Here is a 20977-nt window from a genome sequence, read left to right on the forward strand (position 1 = left end):
AATTAATTAGGGACTAGGTGTAAGCCTAATTCCCTTTCAGAAGTCTGTCCCATCACTCCTCATGCTCCTCCTTAGCCGAGGTAGGGTCCCACTCGACTATCCAGCCCGGTGGCTAGATGGACGGCCAAGTTACTCCAGCAACCATGTCCTCTAGAGAACCTGTAAAATTATGCCACAAGCAAGACTGAGTATACTAATACTCAGCTAGACTTACCCGGTGTGAGGAGTCTACTCCTCTACCTCTAGACATGCAGCTGTTTGGCTGAGGGGTTTGGTTTGCCAAAAGCACTAGCTGAGTCTAAAACCAAGTTTTAGCTTTTTCAAGTTTTAGTGTGACTCTCTTAAGACTAAATGTATACCTATCTAGTCATACATGGTATCAAACATTTAGCAATCAACAACTTTTGCCAAGTCATCACATTTCCACTTGTTACTCAATGTAGCAGCATGGATCAAGCAGTCTCATTAGCTGCAAGCACTACAAGAAACTGATAAATGTTCGTGGGTAAAATTAAGAACGTGGGTACCCACGTTCTTACTTGAGTTAAGTTCATGGGTTAAGTTAAGAACGTGGGTACCTACGTTCTTAAGTTAAGTTCGTGGGCTCTGGATAAAACCGTCGAACTTAACGAGTTAGGAACGTGGGTACCCACGTTCTTAAGTTAAGTTCGTCGGGCTTGTGGACACCGTCGAACTTAATCCTGAAAACCTAAATCCAAAAATCCCATGCGCGCGGCTCTCTCTCTCACGCCTTGTCTCTTCCCACCCACGCGCTCCTCTCTGTCACCCGCGCCAGGCCACGCCGCCGCCTCGCCACCGCTGGTAGTCCGCGCCTCCGCCGCGCCACCGCGAGGGGGCCGCGCCACCACGAGCGGGACGCACCGCCGCGAGCAGTCCGCGCCGCCGCCGCGCCCCCAAGAGCTGTCCGCGCCGCCGCCGGTTCCCACGTATGGGAGGGTCGCGGCGCAAATTGAAGCGCTCCCGCACTAAGGTCCACCACCGTGCGGAACCCCTGCTGCTTGGCCCGTTCTATCACAGATCCATGGCGGAGAAGGAGGCGGCGGCTACGTGGGGCGGCGGCGACAAGCTCATTCTGCGCGGCCTTCAGTTCCATGGCTTCCACGGTGTCCTGCAGGAGGAGAAGACGTTGGGACAGAAGTTCGTGGTTGACATCGACGCCTGGATGGACCTCGCCGCTGCCGGCGAGTCTGACTGCATTGCTGACACCGTCAGCTACATGGCTACACCGATATCTACAGGTGAGTAGCAGCAGCAACTTATCCTTATAATAGTGATTGATTGGAAACAAGTTCGTAAAATTAGCATTCTTTTCGAATTTTCAATATACTTACTAAAATGGTACTAGGTCATTCTGTGTTATATGTATACAGCTTCCCTGATATCAGTAGTATATATGATTCTATTCTAGAAAAGAGTAGTGAATATGTGTTTCAGTATGAATCACGATGTTGTTTCAGAGGTCTCCTTGGAAATTGTTGTTATTACGAAACAATATTTTTTAGAGGGCCTGCTTCCCAATTCTGATTATACTTTCCATTTGTTTTGGGGAGGACATACATACACTTCAGTCTTCAGAGTCCCAACATAGTTTATAAACTTGTTTCAGATTTCCTTATTCTAGTGCTAGAAGATTGTAGGAACTTGTACTTGAACTCTAGTTACTAGATACTTAGGAACTGTGTGAAAATTGACTTGTCCTCTTCCTTATTTATATACACGGTGTGAGAGGGTGTCGTAACCATAAACTTGTTGCGCCCTCGATCAAGGCATGATGGATATACCCCAACAACTAGTATATTTTTATCACTGCCTGGCACTTTTGAAGGAAAAGACCCGCACCCCAAGTCACGTCGTTGCTCTACAAGTCTAGATGACATTTTGCAATTGAGGACTTGGAGCTGAGCTAGGGATTTGGGTTGACCATGATCTGCAACATAGCATATTTAAACTAAGCACTTATTATTAATTTCAGTTGGTAGCAGACTGGGGATTTTTATACTTTACAGTTGGCATTAGTGCATCATATATTCGGTTTTCTTCTTTCGTTGAATTACCACCCTCTAAGAAATTCTCATTGTTCATCTCCTCAACATAGTATGTAATGTAAGTTCTGAATGGAACTATTAGCAATCAGGTCTTAGGTTTGGCTATTCAGTTATCTGTCGCTATTCATCATGTTTGGAGCTTATCTCATCAATACTGTATTGTCACTTCTGATGACTAACTTTGATCTACATCTTTACGATGTTATACTGGCCATTTTAACTATCATGATTTTTTAGGGAAATTGATGAAACAGACATCAAAACCTTGGAACGACAGTTGATGCAATCCATGGAGACATGTACTGCTAAGAAGAAGAAAATTATTTTGTCCCAAATGGAGATGGAGAGGATTCAAGGATCAGATGAGGTACTTAGTTTACTAGTCCCTGCTTTATGTTTCAATGTTTCATAGAAAATAATCCTATATTCACATTGGTTTAACATGGGAATATACTCTAGGTGAAAGATGGTAAAACTTAAAAGATTTTAATACATGATATTGCCATGTTTTTTTATGTGGTCATGTATTGGAATCAAAGGGGTGATGGATTATTCCATATAACACTCAATGGAACAAGTCACAAGTTCACAACACGGTTGCAACTTGCAAGTGGCAAATTCTTTTATTGTTTGTTGCATACCATGTACAGCATGAGAGAATAAAGAATACTTACTTGCAGAAGTTAAAGGCCAGATCGTTTCTGAAGCGTATAGTGGGAACAGTTGTTAGATCTGTGCAGGAAGATCAAACTGAGCAGGGTATACTTGTATCCTTGTTTTCTGTTTTTTTTGTTTTACACGTTTCTTTGTTGGTGATAAGCATTGATTCCCAGTTCTATCTTGAAGATATAAAAAACTTAGAAGTAGGAGTCCATGCACTGGAAGAGCTTTCCAAACAGCTGTTTCTTGAGATATATGAACTTCGTCAAACTAAGGTATTTTTGTGTGTGCACTGAAAGCACTTTTTACACATTTGCCTGTGCATTCTTCAGGTTTTAGCTGCACTGCTTACTGTTGCTACTTGTTTTTTCTTAACATGATTATACATTTGCTCGTGCATCCAAATTGATCTCTGGCTCTCTGGGGTTGGAAACAACGTATCTGTAACAGTTGTTTGATTATTAAAATGTTTGTGTGAATTGTATTTTTCTGTAAATAGTGCCATCTGTTATTTCAGAATACTGTGTAATGCTTAAACACAATATGATACACGTGATTTAATGCCAGTTGTATATTTATGAGAATTTTGGTTTATTTTGTAGGATTCCGGCTCTCATCAAGTGACTCCTCCCCCTCACAATGACTTTGCGGACAAATGTCTCAATTATAGTGGTGGAGCTACGAACAACAATCCGATGTCCTGATCGAGAGCGATGGAGCTAATGTTTGAACTTGTGTGTTTGAACTTGTGAACTAAAATTGTGAACTATGGATGTGAACTTATGTGAATTTGTGAACTTGTGTATTTGGACTTGTGTGAATTTGTGATATGAACATATATCCATGTGTTTGAAATCTGTATTGTATGTGATATTCTATGTTGCATGTGATATTATGTGTGTCTAATTTTTCATTTCTGTATTTTTTTTTTTTTTTTCTGGAAAAGGGTTAAGAACGTGGGTACCCACGTTCTTAACGTTAAGAACGTGGGTACCGTCGAACTTAATGGGCAGCCCTCGTCGACCCACGTAGGACCCATAAGTTCGACGGCCACGTGGCCCCGTCGAACTTAAACGTAACAACGTGGGTGCCGTCGAACTTATGGGAAAAAATTCGACGGCCCCCGTCGAACTTAAAAACCCACGTTCTTACGTTAAGTTCGACGGTACCCACGTTCTTAATGTTAAGTTCGTCGGGGCCGTCGAACTTACTTCTTTAAGTTCGTCCAAAAATCGCCGTCGGCTATATTCGTCGGTAAACCCACGTTCTTATGGTAAGTTCGACGGCCTATTACATTAAGTTCGACGGTTTTTCACCCACGTTCTTTAACCAGTTTCTTGTAGTGAAGAAGCAGACGATTCAAATCGAGTTTTTATCCTTGCAAGGTAAACCTAAACATATGACGTGGCGAGGCACTCCGTCCCCACACATATCAACCGTCCCCATCAATTCCCCGTCAGCAGATCAGGGCTCACCGCCTTGGCGTACAATGCCTCACTGAGCCTGACTGCCGTCGTGCAGTGACCGCACTTGCACCCACCATAACCGGAATGGGAGACCACGTCTCAGGTCGCGTGAGGAGTAAAGTCTGCTGCCAGGTTCAGTCAGGTACTAGGCTTACCGATTTACCATATTTCTCGACATATGTTTAGTACGTTCAAACGCTTGACTCATGGTACCACACCTTAATCCTTATTCCAATTTCCGTCTTGTAGACAATGCATCCCCATGGACCGTTGTCAACAGACCATCATCATTCCCATATAAATTGGATACAAGCAATTTCTTTACCTCGTGCGAGTGCTAGAAAAATCACTCGACTTCTACCGAGATCCCTAATTAGCAAAGCAGCTACTCGACCTAGCATACTAGTATCCATCTCAATAGGAATCCCGAGTTAATGCAACTAGGGTTTCAGGCAACTCCTACACTTAAGTGCACAATTCAAGCCTACAATCATTAAGTGTAGTAAAATAATATATATAACTGGTTATGCATAAAACTGGAGCTTGCCTTCCAAAGCTGGGGCAGGCAGATCCTCTGGGGCAGGCTCTGGTGCTGGATCCGGGGCTACCTCCTGAGCAACTCCTTGCTCCGGCACGAGGATGTATTCTCCGTCCGCGAGGTTACAATCTATCGAATTCAATGAATAAGATATATGCATGCTATGATATGTAAAATTTATTAACAATTATGCCTTGTGAAGAAAAACCAAGTTAGTTAATAACTTAGGGTTTCCTTGTCATAAGAGGCTCTTGGTGGTTTATGCTTACCAATTTAGGTTTGTGATTTTGCCTAAGCATAATGGATTAAGACTTGGATTGCCTCTTAAATGTTTTAGTAGGCACTCAATGGGTTTTGCTGCTTTGGTTAGGGTAACATTAGTCTCCACTATTAATTTCCCTTTTCATTTTCTATTTATGATTTTAAGGTGGGTTTGAACTGCAACAGTGATTTAGATTTTTCCAAAAACTCTGTAAAAACTACAGTGGTTTACTATTGGTCACTGTAGTCTGTCCTATAAATTTGAGGTCCAGAATAATTAGAATATGCCCTGGACAAAAATAGCAAAAGTTGGGGCAAAGGGGTCACTTGCACTACAACTCTTATGTAGGGGTGGGTTCTATCCTAAGAGTCATTTTTGCTACTATCTATAGGTAATAACATGCTTCTGTGCAAAAAATCACAAAGGGCTACTTAGTGGTTATTTAGTTATGATTTTCTAATGTTTAATGCTAAAAAGACACTTACAACTAACTTGTTATTTGAAAAATGTCAAACAACAGAACTCATAATTTTTCTATGTTTATAATAACAAAACATTAGTTATCCCAAGGTTTGGGGTGTTTTCTCTTCAGGGTTATTTTTCTAGGGTTTTTCTAAGTTTTCCTTGTTTTTTTAAAGTAAAAGGTATCTCATTTCTTTTGTACTAAACAAAGGTCTAACAAAATTTTCTAGTGAACTATACTGAATAAGGGAGCTAACAAAAATGTGGGTGCTACCTGGTTTTTATTCTAAACTACCTATTTTATTTTCTTTAACTTTAAGCTGAAAATGATTTAAATGGCAAATTCTACCTTAATTTGGTGTACAGAGGGGTTTATTATTTTTAAATAGGTTAGGAAGTGATTAAGTACTTCTTTGAATTTTCTTAATCACAGTCTAATAGTGTAGCTATTTTTCCTTATTTCATTTAGCTTTTGACCAGTTAATCATTTAAATCAAAACTTTGAAGTTTTCTGCAACACTTAGGGGTTTTATATTTTTCCTAAGTAGTTTACATTATTTAGGATCTGGCAAAATCGATTTGACTCGATTTGGGTGAACAAAACTGAAGTTATGAATTTTTTAAGTTCTGTTTGCATTTAAATCAGGAATATTAAAAAGGTTTTCTGGAAAACCCATTTGCATCGAAGACCCTGGGTTCTTTCTAAATCAATCCCTTCAGTTATACCCCTGCGCCACTATTCCTTTGAGTCACTGACACTGCAAAAATCCCCTTGGCCTTTCCCTCTTCTCCACCGAGGTCCCTCCCCTGATTTAAATAGTACCCGCGGGAGTAAGTAGGGCAGCGCGGCTTACCGGCGGGGAGGGAGGTCCAGCGAAGGGCAGGGTTGGCTTCGGGAGGTTCTGGCAGTCACAGCGAGGTACGGCTCGACCACGACGGTGGCTGGAATCGGCCGGTCCACGTGCGCAGGCGGGTGAACTCGTCGGCGGCGAGTGCTCCGGCCTAACCACGGCGATATAGGTCAATCCAAGGGCACGGGGAGCTTCACGGGGTGCTGATGAGTCGACTCGTGCAATGAATTGAAGAACAACTCACCGTGGAGCTCGGTCTACGTTCACCGGCGGTCGGGTGAAGTCCGGCGACCGTGAACTGGCTTCTCCGGCGAGGCAAAGTTCGATTCCTCGCTCGAGGAGCTTCACCAAGGCATGCACGGTCTACTCCGAGGATCCGCCGGGGTTGGGAGAGGCTATGCTGGCCGGTCTACGGTGGCGGGGGATTGGGTGCCCGCGGGCACGCCGTGCTCGGGGCAACGCCGGTGATCTGGTGCTCCGGTGAGGTCGAGCGCGCGCGGGGGAGTACGGTCGAAGTCCCTGGTGGCTTTATAGGCGCGGGCGCAGGCAACGACGCTGGCTCGGCTTGGCGCGACGCGGGGCACGCGGGGGCGGGCATCGGGCGTGCTCTGGCGAGCTCAGTGCAAGTCGAACACATGTAGGTTTGTTTCTGCTCTTGTTCTATCCTCTGCTGAGCGACCAAAACGTGCGAATCTTGCCCTAAGACCTGTGAGAGATCTCTTCCCTGTACCTAGGGCTACCTAGTTCATGTGAGTTCCAAGGGTAGATGTGGTCGGGTTTGAGAGATATGGGGGTGGGAAGTTGTCTTTGTCCTAGCTGTCCACACCGAGACAAAACTTGTGCCAAGTCGTGTCAAACGACTTAGGGCTAGTTTGGAAGGCTAGTTCCCAGGGGTAAATGAGCGTTTTCCCCGTGTACGCACGTCGCGTGGAAATGGGTCGCGAGAAAATTTACTGGCCTGTTTGGAAGCCGAACACCTGGGCCAGCGCACCCGGATCCAGCCAATCACCCTAGGAAACCCTCCCCGACACCTGAGGTCGGGCGGCTTTCCCTGTCGCGCCGCCAGCGAGCGAGCAGATCCAAGGCGATACAGCGGAGCACCACATCCAGATTCAGCCAGCGAGCAAGCAACTCCACCGTACGCAGTTCCACTCCGCTCCGCTCCGCCGCTCCGCCGTACGCAGCCAGCGAGCATGCAGCACCACATCAGCTCAGCCGTATGCAGTTTATTTACCTATTTTCAGTTCTGTGTGCTTGTAATTTCATTATTAATGATGATGAGCATTAGCAGAACTAGGATCTTCTTTTTGCATCTTCATTCGTTTAGAAATGCTTGAAATCGTTTGTGTATGATGGATACACATACCATGTACATGGGCATTGCTAGTAAACTAGCCAGATGTAATTGCTATAGTAACCTGGCTTAACTTCGTCGTTGTTGTTTAGCAGAATGTACTTACTTCGACCTTATTTATTATCATCACTAGTTTAGAAATGTTATAATAGAAATATAATGACACTTGAGCAGGTAATCACTTCCTGGCAAAACAGATGCCTCCAGACGAAGCCTTCTTCTTGGCTGCTATGTTCCATTACAACCATTAGGCTTCCTAATAAAAGTCATCTAGACTTGCCTTGTTTTGTATGACATGCAATGGATGGGTAGCACATTCCATGTCTAGCTCTCTTCTATTGTGATTCATAATGTTGTGTCCATAGTTATATAGATTAACTGAACTGAACTGCTTTCCTGTTATGTGACACTCTAATGCAGTTTAACTGAACTGAATTGCTTTCTTGGTATTTTCTAAGTTCCTTTCCTGTTATATAGATTAACTGAACTGAACTGCTTTCTAGTGTTCCTTTAACTGAACTGAACTAAATTGCTTTCAAGTGATAATTGTAGCTTTGATTTGTTCTGAATTATATAAATATAATCTAAGAAAATTCCATGTGTGTGTGGTTCTTCGTTCGAAGGTATTTTTGTTTTTCGTTGCAGATAATCTTCAGACTGTTACTTGCTTATCATGTTTTTTGCTATGATTATGTGTTGCTTATGTAGTTTCTCAATTTCTCTAGATATGGGTTCTTAGGAAGAGCTAGCTAGGCAATTTTTGTTAGAGGAAGAAGAAGACGATGAGGAGTTTTTCTTTATTCTTCTCCCTGCTATACTTCCATTCTTCTCTGAAGAGAAAAGGTCTATCCATACCTCCTCTCTCTCTGGTGCCCAGAAGGTTAAGGAGATTCTTGAAGGGCACGAGAGTTGGTGCAAGTCTGAGTTTCGAATGGAGCCAGAAATATTTAAAGCCACATCAAATTTTCTTAGAAGAGAGGGTTTGTTAAGTGACACACGAGGAGTTAACGTCGAAGAGCAGCTTGGGATGTTCATGTATATGATCTCCCACAATGCCAATAACCAAATGCTTCAAAAGGCATTTCAACATAGTGGAGAGACTATCCATCAAAAAATATCAGAAGTTTTTGATATAGTTCCCACTCTAACTCAGCAATTCGTGAAGCTTCCCAATTCTATCCAAACACATCCAAAAATTATAACAGATTCTAGGTTCATGCCCTTTTTCAGGTGAACATGATTCTATCAATAGTAAACATGATTTCCTTAGTTTTTTCCCTTTAACATGCCCTAAACTTCCTTTCCTTTTATGTAGAATTGCATTGGAGCAATTGACGGAACCCATGTACCTATCACCATTGCAGAAGATAAGGCTCCTCCTTATCGAAATAGGAAATGGCCACTTTCACAAAACGTGATGTAAGCATGTGACTTTGATCTAAATTTTATATTTATTTCATGTGGGTGGGAAGGCTCAGCCTCAGATGCAGGGGTCCTTCGATCTGCTATCAGTAAAGGGTTCAGTGTGCCAGAAGGGAAATTTTATCTTGTGGATGGTGGGTATGCAAATACATCATCCTTTATTGCCCCATACCGAGGAGTTAGGTATCACTTTAGCGAGTTTAGAAGGCACCGTTCATCACAAGCTAGTTATGTGAACTACAAAGAGCTATTCAACCATTGTCATGCCATTCTTCGCAACCACATCGAAAGAGCCATTGGTGTTCTGAAGAAAAGGTTTCCAATTCTCAAAGTAGGCACATTTCATCCTATCCAAAATCAAATCAAGATAGCAGCAGCAGCTGTTGATCTTCACAACATAATTAGAGGGCAAAACGGTGATGAAGGTTGGCTTGACCACCAACCAGATCATATATCTCCAAGCCAGTATGTTGAAGTCCCAGAGGGAGACAACAACTGCCCCAATGATATGGACTCAAGTGATGGAAGCAACCTAAGAGATCAGATTGCTCTCCAAATGTGGGTTGCCTACAATAGCTAGTTTAGGATCTCTTATATTTATTATATAGTAATAAAGACTTATTTTTTATTATGTAGTAGTAAAGCCTTATGTTTTATTATGTAGTAGTAAAGCCTTATGTTTTATTATGTAGTATTAAAGCCTTATGTTTACTATGTTTTGTTGGGAAATATAGCCATGGTAAAGAATGTTTCTAGGGCAGCTTGGAACACTGTGTATGAGAAAGGTCTGGTTGATGTGCTCCTTGAATATAAGGACAACCCAAAGTTCAAAAGTCAAAATGGTTGGACTGTTGAGGGATGGAACAATATCACAAACAAGTTCAATGAGAGGTATCCTCTTGCCCATTACTCCAAACAGCAAATGCAAGACAAAGATTAGGAGCTTAAATCTCATTACAAGGCAGTAAGAGATTCAAGGAAAGAAAGTGGGGTGGGTTGGAATGATTCCCTATGTATGATAGTGGCTGAGCCAGAACTTTGGGAAAAGCTCATCCTTGTAAGTCATTTCCTCAATATTGAATATGTTTTCTTAATATTGCACATGTAAGCTTATTTTTTGTGATTTAATCTTGCACATATAGGCTCACCCAAAGGTAGCGAAGTACCAAAAGAAGCCATTTCCATTGTACTACTCTTTAGAAGCCCTGCACGAAGGTATTTTTACTCATAACTTCTATCTTTTTACTACTTATCAGAAGGTATTTTTACTCATCTTCTCTCTTTTTAGGTAGTGTGGCTACAGGAGATTTGAATTTCACATCCACTCAGCAAATGCCACCACCTTCTTTCATTCCTGTTCGTCCTCTTGCTGCCCCTCCTAGTGGCCCTCTTGCTGCCCCTCCTGGTGGCCCTCTTGCTACAGCTTCCGCTTCTGCTACTACTCATTCGAACAGGAGTACCTCTAAACAAAGCCACTCTCCCTTGCACCCCCACACAAACCCATTCTCCATGGAATGGCAAGAAATATCAATTGAAGCTCAATCAAAACATGTAGAAGGTGGAAATGGGAGAAAACGCAAGCAAAGCCAAATTGGAGCAGCCATTGAAAGTTTTGTGGATTTTAAGAGGAGCGCCACATCCAAAACGCTTGAAGGTATTGAAGAAGTGTCTATGGAAAAGTGTCTAGACAAGTTGGATAGAATTGATGGGTTCACTGATGAGGATAGATCATATGCAATGGAGGTCTTTGAATCTGCGATAAATAGAGAGGTGTTTATGAAGTCAAAAAACCACAATGCTAGATTACTTTAGTTGAAGAGGAAAATTAGGTAAGTTATATTTCTTAGTTTCTATGCAATTGAAGTTTGTTTATATGATTAATGCTGATTATTTTTCTCCACAGTGCTTGTAGAGCGCTCGCTACTATCATGTGATGTGAGGTGAATGTGGCGATGAAGAGATGGGCTTACAGATATTCACTGCATTACAAACTTAATTGTTCTTAACAATTGCTAGTAGCTGCTGATGGTTACTGCTAGCTGCTGATGACAAGGATCAAACATTTGGAAAGTATCCATGAACTAAAATGCTACCCAAACTCAAAATTGTTTCCTTTTGTTCCTAAACAACTTGTCTATTTTTGTAGTACTATTATCTGACCTTTGGTTTAATATATACCAATAATTTGCAATCGTCTATATATATAATCTGCTTTTGTATTTCACATTTACTTCACATCTAGTCTTTCTAAGATAATGTTCATTGAGTATATACTAAATTGATTCATTTCAACTACTAACTCCTACTACTATATATTGTTTAACCACACTTCTATGTTATGCTACTAGCATTGAACTATATAATTGTGTAACCATATGAACTAAAATGTGTGTCAATTGGTGTTACTTGCAGTTTGTTAAGTGCAAGCAACACATGAAGTGGACATGGAGAAGGAAGCTGGCATGAAACTAAAACGCATTAAGTTGACATGTGGCGTGCATGTTTTAGATGTCTTATTCTACTGCCAAACTTCCTAATACTCCATTTTTATATTATATTGTCTATCTGTGCGTAAGAATGGAGATGATGATACTATGTAATGTGATGATGGATGGATTAGCTTCCTTGAATATTATATGGTATTCAAATTGAACTTTGTGTGAGTCATATGTGCTTCATATTTCTGGATTTTAGTGATGTTTTATTGTTTTTGAGTTTTCTAAATATTCCTTATTTTTGTTTGTTTTTTCTGAATTTTTGATGTTTTTTTGCTGAAGAGGGGTATTTAGCCCTTTGCTTCCCAAACTATACCAGGAAAGTACAATTGAGAGGGGAAATTATCTCCGGGAAATAAGGTGGCATCTAAAATCCCCTCCTGGGTTGGTTTCCAAGGGAATTTTTTCTCCTCGCAGCCAAACTAGTCCTTAGGGTTGGGTTCAAACTTTTCTAGGGTGTTCTAGAGGTCTTTAGGCGCCACTTTGTCAATTGGGTCAAGTGGTTTTGAAGTTTGAATGAGGGTGAACATGTTTGATCTTTGGAAGAGGGTTGGTTTTGGACTTAGAAAAATTCTGATTTTCCTTTTATGCTCAACTCTTTGGTGAACCTTTTGGGGTTTTTCTAAAACCTTTTTGGGGTCATATTCTTACTATTTTTAGTAGGGTATTAGGTGTACTACAATTGTTATAATTGGCCCAAGTCATGATCATGTGGTTTTTATAGCCTTTTGGTCATACTCACTTATAGTGCTCCAATTGTCCAAAGGGGTTTGCATTAGGGTTTGGGCAATTCTCCCCATTATATGTGCATGATAAGCCAAGGCATGACTTCTAAGATGGGTTGCACTTACTTAGGATCTTGATTCCCATGTTTGGTGTATTTTGCTCAAATTAAACCACATGTGATGATAGGTTTATTAGTGTAGCCTTGGGTGAACACCCTAAGTAACACCTGGGGTGTTACAGCCCTCCCCCCTTAAAGGAATCTCGTCCCAAGATTTTAGGTAGAGTCCTTTAGAGGGGTGCCATGAAGTTGTGCTGGTGTGTTTCTCTTTCCTTTATCCAAGCTTCTTTAGTTAACTGCTCTTCGAATGTCATTCTCTTTGCAACTTCAGAAGGAAGTCCTTTTAGAGTCATTTTCAAAGTTTACGATACCTTTAACATCTAAGTTTTTCTTACATTTAGATTCAAAGGGCAGGTGGGGGTGGGGTTTTGGATTACATACCGACTCCTTTAGACAGAAAGTCGGGGAAGCGAGAATGTAGAAAATCCTCCGTTTCCCATGTAGCCTCTTCTACTGAATGGTGACTCCACTGAACCTTTTACATTCTGATCGACTTTGCCCGCGTTGTTCTCTCCTTTTGATCCAATACCTTAACGGGGTGCTCTTGATAAGACAAGTCTGGTTCTATCTCAATTTCCAGTTCAGGTAGTACTTCAGTGGGTAAGCAGACACATTTCCGTAGCTGAGATACATGGAATACATCATGAACTGCTGACATGTGGGGTGGCAACTTCAATTGATATGCTACAAGCCCACAAGTTTCCTTGATCTCATAGGGTCCAATGTAGCGAGGAGCTAACTTGCCCTTGATTCCAAATCTCTGAACACCTTTGGTGGGTGACACCTTAAGATAAACATGATTTCCCACTTCGAACTGTAAAGGCTTCCTTCTCTTGTCATGATAGCTCTTTTGCCTGGCCTGAGTAGCTTCTAGGTTCTTCTTAATAACTCTGACCTTTTCCTCTGCTTCAAGTACCAAGTCTGGTCCAAATATTTCCCTCTCTCACGCTTGAGACCAATTTAGCGGTGTCCTACACCTTCTCCCATACAAGGCCTCAAAAGGTGCCATCTTTAAACTGGACTGGTAGCTGTTATTATAAGAGAACTCTGCCAATGAAAGACACTGGTCCCAATCCTTTCCATAGTGTAGCACACATGCCCTCAACATGTCTTCCAAAATCTGATTCACCCTTTCTGTCTGACCATCTGTTTGAGGATGGTATGCTGAGCTTCTTATTACATGGGTCCCAAGTGATTCCTGTAATTGCTCCCAAAATCGTGCCACGAATGGTGCTCCTCTGTCAGATACTATAGTCCTTGGTATTCCATGCAAGCGAACTATCTGGTCAATGTAGATTTATGCATACTTCTCCGTCCTGTGGGTGGTATGTACTAGCAAGAAATGAGCTGTCTTGGTCAACCTATCCACGATGACCCAAATAGAATCATGGTGCTGGGAGGTATTGGGCAATCCCACGATAAAATCCATGCAGATATCCTCCCATTTCCAAGATGGTATGGGAAGGGGCTGTAAAGTGCCTACTACCTTCAAATGACTAGCCTTGACTCTCTGGCAGGTGTCACATTCGGATATATACTTAGCAATTTCCCTCTTCATTCTGGTCCACCAGTATAAGGATCTGAGGTCATGATACATCTTGTTACTGCCGGGGTGCATGGAGAATTTTGAAGGGTGAGCTTCATCCAATATTTTCTTTCTAAGCTCGGGGTTCTTGGGAACAACCAATCGGTCTGCAAACCATAGGATCCCTTTGCTGTCCTGACGGAAGCATTTGTATTTTTCCGCCTTCTGTTCGATCATTTCCTTGATAACTTGAACACCCTTGTCACCAATCTGAGCCTTGACTATCTGCTCATGTAAAGTGGGCTCCACTGAGATATAACTCAAGGCACCAGAGGAATCAACCTCTAGGTTCAGCTTGCACAACTCATCACATAGGGTGGTGATTCTTGCATCCACATTCATACAATTGCACTGGGCTTTCCTGCTTAAGGCATCTGCCACAACATTGGCTTTGCCAGGATGGTAATGCACCTCTAAATCATAGTCCTTGATTAGCTCTAACCATCTTCTATGCCTCATATTAAGATCAGCCTATGTCAAGATATATTTGAGACTCTTATGATCCGTGTAAATATTATAGTGAGCTCCCATCAAGAAATGTCTCCAAATCTTGAGAGCATGAACCACGGCTGCTAACTCCAGATCATGTGTGGGGTAGTTCTGCTCATGGGGTCTGAGTGCTTGGGAGTCATAAGCAATGACTCTGTTGTCTTGCATCAAGACACATCCCAATCCAGTACCGAAAGCATCGCAATAAACCTCAAAATGCTTGGTGTTGTCAGGTTGAGCTAGCACTGGTGCTGTTCTCAAATGCTGCCTTAGTGTATGAAAGGCATCCTCACACTTCTGGCTCCATTCATACTTGACTCCTTTCTTCAACAATTCAGTCATTGGCTTGGCAATCCTGGAGAAATCCGGGATAAATCGTCGGTAATACCCTGCCAATCCCAGAAAATTCCGAATCTGCCGTACTGTAGTAGGAGGCTTCCAATTCATCACTTCTTGTACCCTTTTTAGGATCAACTGATATCCCGTCCAGAGAAATTGTGTGACCCAAAAATTTTATCTCCTTCAGCCAGAAATCACATTTGGACAACTTAGCATATAGACGATGATCGCGCAGCCGCTGAAGCACGATGTGTAGATGCTCAGTATGCTCGTCTTCATTCTTGGAATAGACCAGAATATCATCAATGAAAACCACCACAAATTTGTCCAGCTCTGGCATGAATACCGAGTTCATCAAATACATGAAATATGCCGGGGCATTGGTCAGCCCAAAAGACATCACCAAAAACTCATAGAGCTCGTATCTGGTAGAGAAAGTCGTCTTGGTAATATCTCTGGCACGGATCTTGATCTGATGGTAGCCCAAGCGAAGGTCTATCTTGGAGAACACTTTGGCTCCCACCAACTGATCAAACAAAACATCAATGCGGGGCAGTGGGTATTTGTTCTTGATGGTCACTGCATTGAGAGGGCGGTAATCGACACACAATCTCAAACTCTCATCCTTCTTCTTCACAAATAAGGCTGGGCATCCCCAGGGTGAAGTACTTGGGCGAATGAATCCCTTGTCCAACAATTCTTGCAACTGCTTTTTCAACTCTGCTAACTCTGCTGGAGGCATCCTATATGGCCTCTTGGATATAGGTGCAGTTCCGGGTTGCAATTCAATTGCGAACTCTATGTCTCTATCGGGTGGCATCCCTGGCAATTCATCCGGAAAAACATCTGGGTAGGCACAGACCACTAGGATCCTCTCAACCGGGGACTCTATCATAACGAAGGCACAGGAACGGGTACAACCCTGATCGGGCAAATATAATGTGGTTTCACCACAAGTAGGCGAGTGCACCTCAATGGCCCTTGCTGCAATATCAATCACTGCCTAATGTCTTGTTAACCAGCCAGTTCCCAATATGATATCCACGCTATCCAAACCCAAAATGAGGAGGTTGGTTTTGATTATCAAACTACCAAACTTTATAGGCACATTCTTGTTGATTTGATAGGTGGCAACCCTGCCTCCTGGTGTTGAAATTGTAATACCCCCATTGGTGTGATGGAAGGGTAGCTGACATTTGGCACTAAATTTTGCACTGATAAAACTATGTGATGCACCAGAATCAAAAAGAATAATAGCAGGATAATTCAAAACTGAAAAGATACCAGTCATGACGGGTGCTCCCTCTGGAATATCATCCATAGTGGTGAAGTTCAACCTGCCTTGCCTCACTTGCACCTTCTGCCTCTTGCCTTGGTTCTGGTTGGCATTCTGTCCCTGCTAGTTTCTGGGGCAATTCTTAGCATAATGTACGGTGTTACCACAAGTGAAACACTTATTGTCATTGGCCTGACGGTACTGCTGCTGTTGTGGCTGATTGTTCCTCTGAACTGGAAACTGGGTGCGGTTGGGTGCCTACTGCTGCTGTTGTGGCCGGATCACCCAACGTCCATGCTGCTGCTGAGGTCCTCTGTTCTGAGTGTCAGATACGATCCTGAAGCGCTGTGGCTGAGCTGAAGGTCCTGCCACAGGGGTCTTCCTCTTCTTCTCTGCCTGACGGGCTGTGATGCAGTCCTCCTGAGATATGGCCATGTTGACTAACTCATTGTAACTATTGGCCCTGACGGTGTTGAGACGATCGCGGAGCTTAGTGCTGAGCCCCCTCCTGAACTTGTCCCTTTTCTTCTCATCGGTGTCTACATGATATCTAGCATACTGGCATAGGTCATTGAAGGCCTGAGCGTACTGTAACACTGTCCGGTTCCCCTGAGTGAGTGCCAGAAACTCATTGAGCTTGCGGTCCATAATGCCTGCTAGTATATGATGCCCCCTGAAAGCTGCCTTGAACTTTCTCCATTCCACCTCATGGTCAACTGGCTGCATAGCAAGGAAGTGGTCCCACCATGTCCGCGCGGGTCCGCGAAGCTGCTGGGTGGCGAACCTAACCTTAGTCACCTCTGAACAAACTCCATTGAGTATTGGGAATTTGGATTCCACTACCCTAAGCCATACATCTGCATCAAGTGGATCCTCTACCCTGGTGAACAACGGTGGCTGGGTACTGAGGAACTCCTGATAAGTGGCTACTGTGGGGTGACGCTGATGATCACCACCACCATAATGCTGAGGTGGTGGCTGGCGCTGAGCTAACTGTCGCAAGATCTCGTTCTGCTGAGCCATCAGCTCTTGCAGAGTAGGAGGCGGTGGCGGTGGTGGAGGAATGCGCTCATTCTGTCCACGACGCGCTCTTCCAGCCATATGAAAAATCAGGGATATCCCAATATCATATTTCTGAGGTTCAATGTTCAATCACGGTGAAAGAGTCAAAGGGGTAAAACCAATATATATTCTTGCATAATCTATAAAAGATTCAACATGGCAATAAACTTTTCTTCTTAAATTAAAGCTGACATCATTCATCATCCATACTTCCAAATGATTTTGGTCACGATTACATCAATAACTCAAAAGACTCAACTCTATCTAGCCTAGTACCCTAAGGGTGCAAAAGCTAAGCTAGCCTCGAGGAGTTCTACTGCCACAGACTTCTAACTCTATCTCTGCGACCTAGTGAGCAAACGAGGCAATGCTCGACTCGGGGGAAGGTGGTCTTCCTGAGCCAGCAGTGTCCAAGCTGGAGGCAGGCTCCTCTCCTCCCTCGATGTCGACATCCTCGTTGTCCTCCATGTCCTGGATCTCCTGGTGGTGCATATCCAGATGCTGGTTAGCCTCCACAAGCTGCTGCTGAGTGTTGATTAGCTGATCCCCGAGAACCTCGATGGTGTTCTCCCTGGTTCCCACTAACTCCTCAAGCTCTTGGATCTCATTTGACATTTGTTCCACTTGTAGGTCCTTTTCCACCATCTCCGTGGACAAGTCTACCACAAGTTCCTTTCTGTTATCCAAGGTGATCTTGGTAGCCTCCAACAATGCCATCAGATGGGACATTGCCTCTCCTCGCATCACTTGCAAACGATACATGGCATTCATGCACCGCACCGTTAAGTGAGCAGTCTGACCTGGGTAGATAGCCCATATATCCTTGGCATGCTCCACTCGGTCCTTCCACATTGGGTCGTCCTCCTTCTCCGCGGGGAATAAACCAATGGGGTGAGTGGACAGCTCCAAGGGGTGGAATCCACAGAAGGTGGTCAGTCCGTGAAGGGCAATCACCTCGATAGTATCCTCAGCCCTGTATCCAAAAGACTCTGAATCCAACGAACGCCAGCCTAGCTATAAGGGATGAGGCTCTAGGGTCATCCTCACCCTACAGCGAGGCACTCGATGCTACTCAAACAGCTGCACCGCGTACTGGGGAGGCGTCGTGTAACCAGCTCCCTGAAGTACCTCCCACAAGATACGGGGGAAACCCTCTCGTGCAAGTCCGTCCGTGTGGGACTGTGCATTCCCTTCGTCCGAGGATCCGTGAGAAGTCATCTGTGTACGGTTAAGCGTAAGTAAAAGAAAACGAACTATAAAATAACAAGGGATCAAAACTCGGCCTCTCTCTAGTTATAACAATATTACATGGTGTACTTTATCTTTTGTTATCATGCCTCGTATCATTTTAAAATTCTTAACTAATTACCAAGTAGTTTGATTACATGATGCATGCATGCTCGTCCTAAACGACCTCACATCAACTTAGAGGGAATAGGGAAGAACTCCCATTCCTTGTAGTAGCCTGTAGGGCTTACTCAAATAGCCACCTAGCTACCCCTCTATCATCCTAAGGCTTCACGTCCTAGGCCTATCCTTATCGTCCTGACGATCTATCGAACATTTGTTTCTAACAAGTTTTACTTGTGAAAAGGATGGTATTCACAGTTTATTGATTCCTCTGTGGTGGTACGAGCTCCGATACCAGCTGTGGCGGAACCGCCCGAATTATTCCAACTTAAGTGCCTAAGTCTCGCCTTAGAGGCTAGACCACACTTAAATGGGAATAACACGTCAGTCCCTTGGATCTAGTCCAACGAGGCCACTAACAGGATCAAGTACCACGTACTCACTCGATGGTGAGGCACAGAGCAAATACAATAAAGCATAAAACCATACATTAAGGGAGTATTATATTTATTACATCATCATTGGAGTTTTAGCAAAAGAAGTACTCATTGTTCGGAATGCAGTGGAAAATAAACTAACGATAAATAAACGGAGGGATGGGGAAGCCTGTCCCATCACTCCTCATGCTCCTCTTCAGCTGAGGTAGGGTCCCACTCGACTGTCCAGCCCGGTGGCAAGATGGACGGCCAAGTCACTCCAGCAACCATGTCCTCCAGAGAACCTGTAAAATTATGCCACAAGCAAGGCTGAGTATACTAATACTCAACTAGACTTACCCGGTGTGAGGAGTCTACTTCTCTACCTCTAGACATGCAGCTGTTTGGCTGAGGGGTTTGGTTTGCCAAAAGCACTAGATGAGTCTAAAACCAAGTTTTAGCTTTTTCAAGTTTTAGTGTGACTCTCTTAAGACTAAATGTATACCTATCTAGTCATACATGGTATCAAACATTTAGCAATCAACAACTTTTGCCAAGTCATCACATTTCTACTTGTTACTCAATGTAGCAGCATGGATCAAGCAGTCTCATTAGCTGCGAGAAGCAGACGATTCGAATCGAGTTTTTATCCTTGCAAGGTAAACCTAAACATACGACGTGGCGAGGCACTCCATCCTCACACATATCAACTGTCCCCATCGATTCCCCGTCAGCAGATCAGGGCTCATCGCCTTGGTGTACAATGCCTCACTGACCCCGATTGCCGTCGTGCAGTGACCGCACTTGTACCCACCATAACCGGAATGGGAGACCACGTCTCAGGTCACGTGAGGAGTAAAGTCTGCTGCCAGGTTCAATCAGGTACTAGGCTTACCGATTTACCATATTTCTCGACATATGTTTAGTATGTTCAAACGCTTGACTCACGGTACCACACCATAATCCTTATTTCAATTTCCGTCTTGTAGACAACGCATCCCCATAGACCGTTGTCAACAGACCATCATCATTCCGATATAAATTGGATACCAGCAATTTCCTGACCTCGCACGAGTGCTAGAAAAATCACTCGACTTCTACCGAGATCCCTAATTAGCAAAGCAGCTACTCGACCTAGCATACTAGTATCCATCTCAATAGAAATCCTGAGTTAATGCAACTAGGGTTTCAGGCAACTCCTACACTTAAGTGCACAATTCAAGTCTACAATCATTAAGTGCAGTAAAATAATATATATAACTGGTTATGCATAAAACCGGGGCTTGCCTTCCAAAGCTGGGGCAGGCAGATCCTCTGGGGCAGGCTCTAGTGCTGGATCCGGGGCTACCTCCTGAGCAACTCCATGCTCCGGCACGATGATTTATTCTCCGTCCGCGAGGTTACAATCTATCGAATGCAATGAATAAGATATATGCATGCTATGATATGTAAAATTTATTAACAATTATGCCTAGTGAAGAAAAACCAAGTTAGTTAATAACTTAGGGTTTCCTTGTCATAAGAGGCTCTTAGTGGTTTATGCTTACCAATTTAGGTTTGAGATTTTTCCTAAGCATAATGGATTAAGACTTGGATTGCCTCTTAAATGTTTTAGTAGGCACTCAAGGGGTTTTGCTGGTTTGGTTAGGGTAACATTAGTCTCCACTATTAATTCCCCTTTTCATTTTCTATTTATGATTTTAAGGTGGGTTTAAACTGCAACAGTGATTTAAAGTTTTCCAAAAATTCTGTAAAAATTACAGTTGTTTACTATTGGTCACTGTAGTCTGTCCTATAAATTTGAGGTCCAGAATAATTAGAATATACCCTGGACAAAAATAGCAAAAGTGGGGGCAAAGGGGTCACTTGCACTACAACTCTTATCTAGGGGTGGGTTCTGTCCTAAGAGTCATTTTTGCTAGTATCTATAGGTAATAACATGCTTCTGTGCAAAAAATCACAGAGGGCTACTTAGTGATTATTTAGTTATGATTTTCTAAAGTTTAATGCCAAAAAGACACTTACAACTAACTTGTTATT

General features: G+C 43.1%; 1 long non-coding RNA gene and 2 pseudogenes across 1 annotated transcript; all 3 read left to right on the top strand.

Moving 5' to 3' along the window:
- Positions 1-2294: 2294 nt before the first annotated feature.
- LOC103638865 (uncharacterized) lies at positions 2295-2993 on the top strand. Its single transcript, XR_559072.4, has 3 exons — positions 2295-2433; positions 2747-2825; positions 2913-2993. It is a non-coding gene; the product is annotated as an uncharacterized lncRNA (long non-coding RNA).
- A 5393-nt stretch (positions 2994-8386) lies between these two features.
- On the top strand, positions 8387-9077 carry LOC109943417 (uncharacterized; annotated as a pseudogene).
- A 740-nt stretch (positions 9078-9817) lies between these two features.
- Positions 9818-11645, top strand: LOC103638872 (uncharacterized; annotated as a pseudogene).
- Positions 11646-20977: the final 9332 nt, after the last annotated feature.

Source organism: Zea mays, chromosome 1, assembly GCF_902167145.1.
Source record: "Zea mays cultivar B73 chromosome 1, Zm-B73-REFERENCE-NAM-5.0, whole genome shotgun sequence".
Lineage (NCBI taxonomy): Eukaryota > Viridiplantae > Streptophyta > Magnoliopsida > Poales > Poaceae > Zea > Zea mays.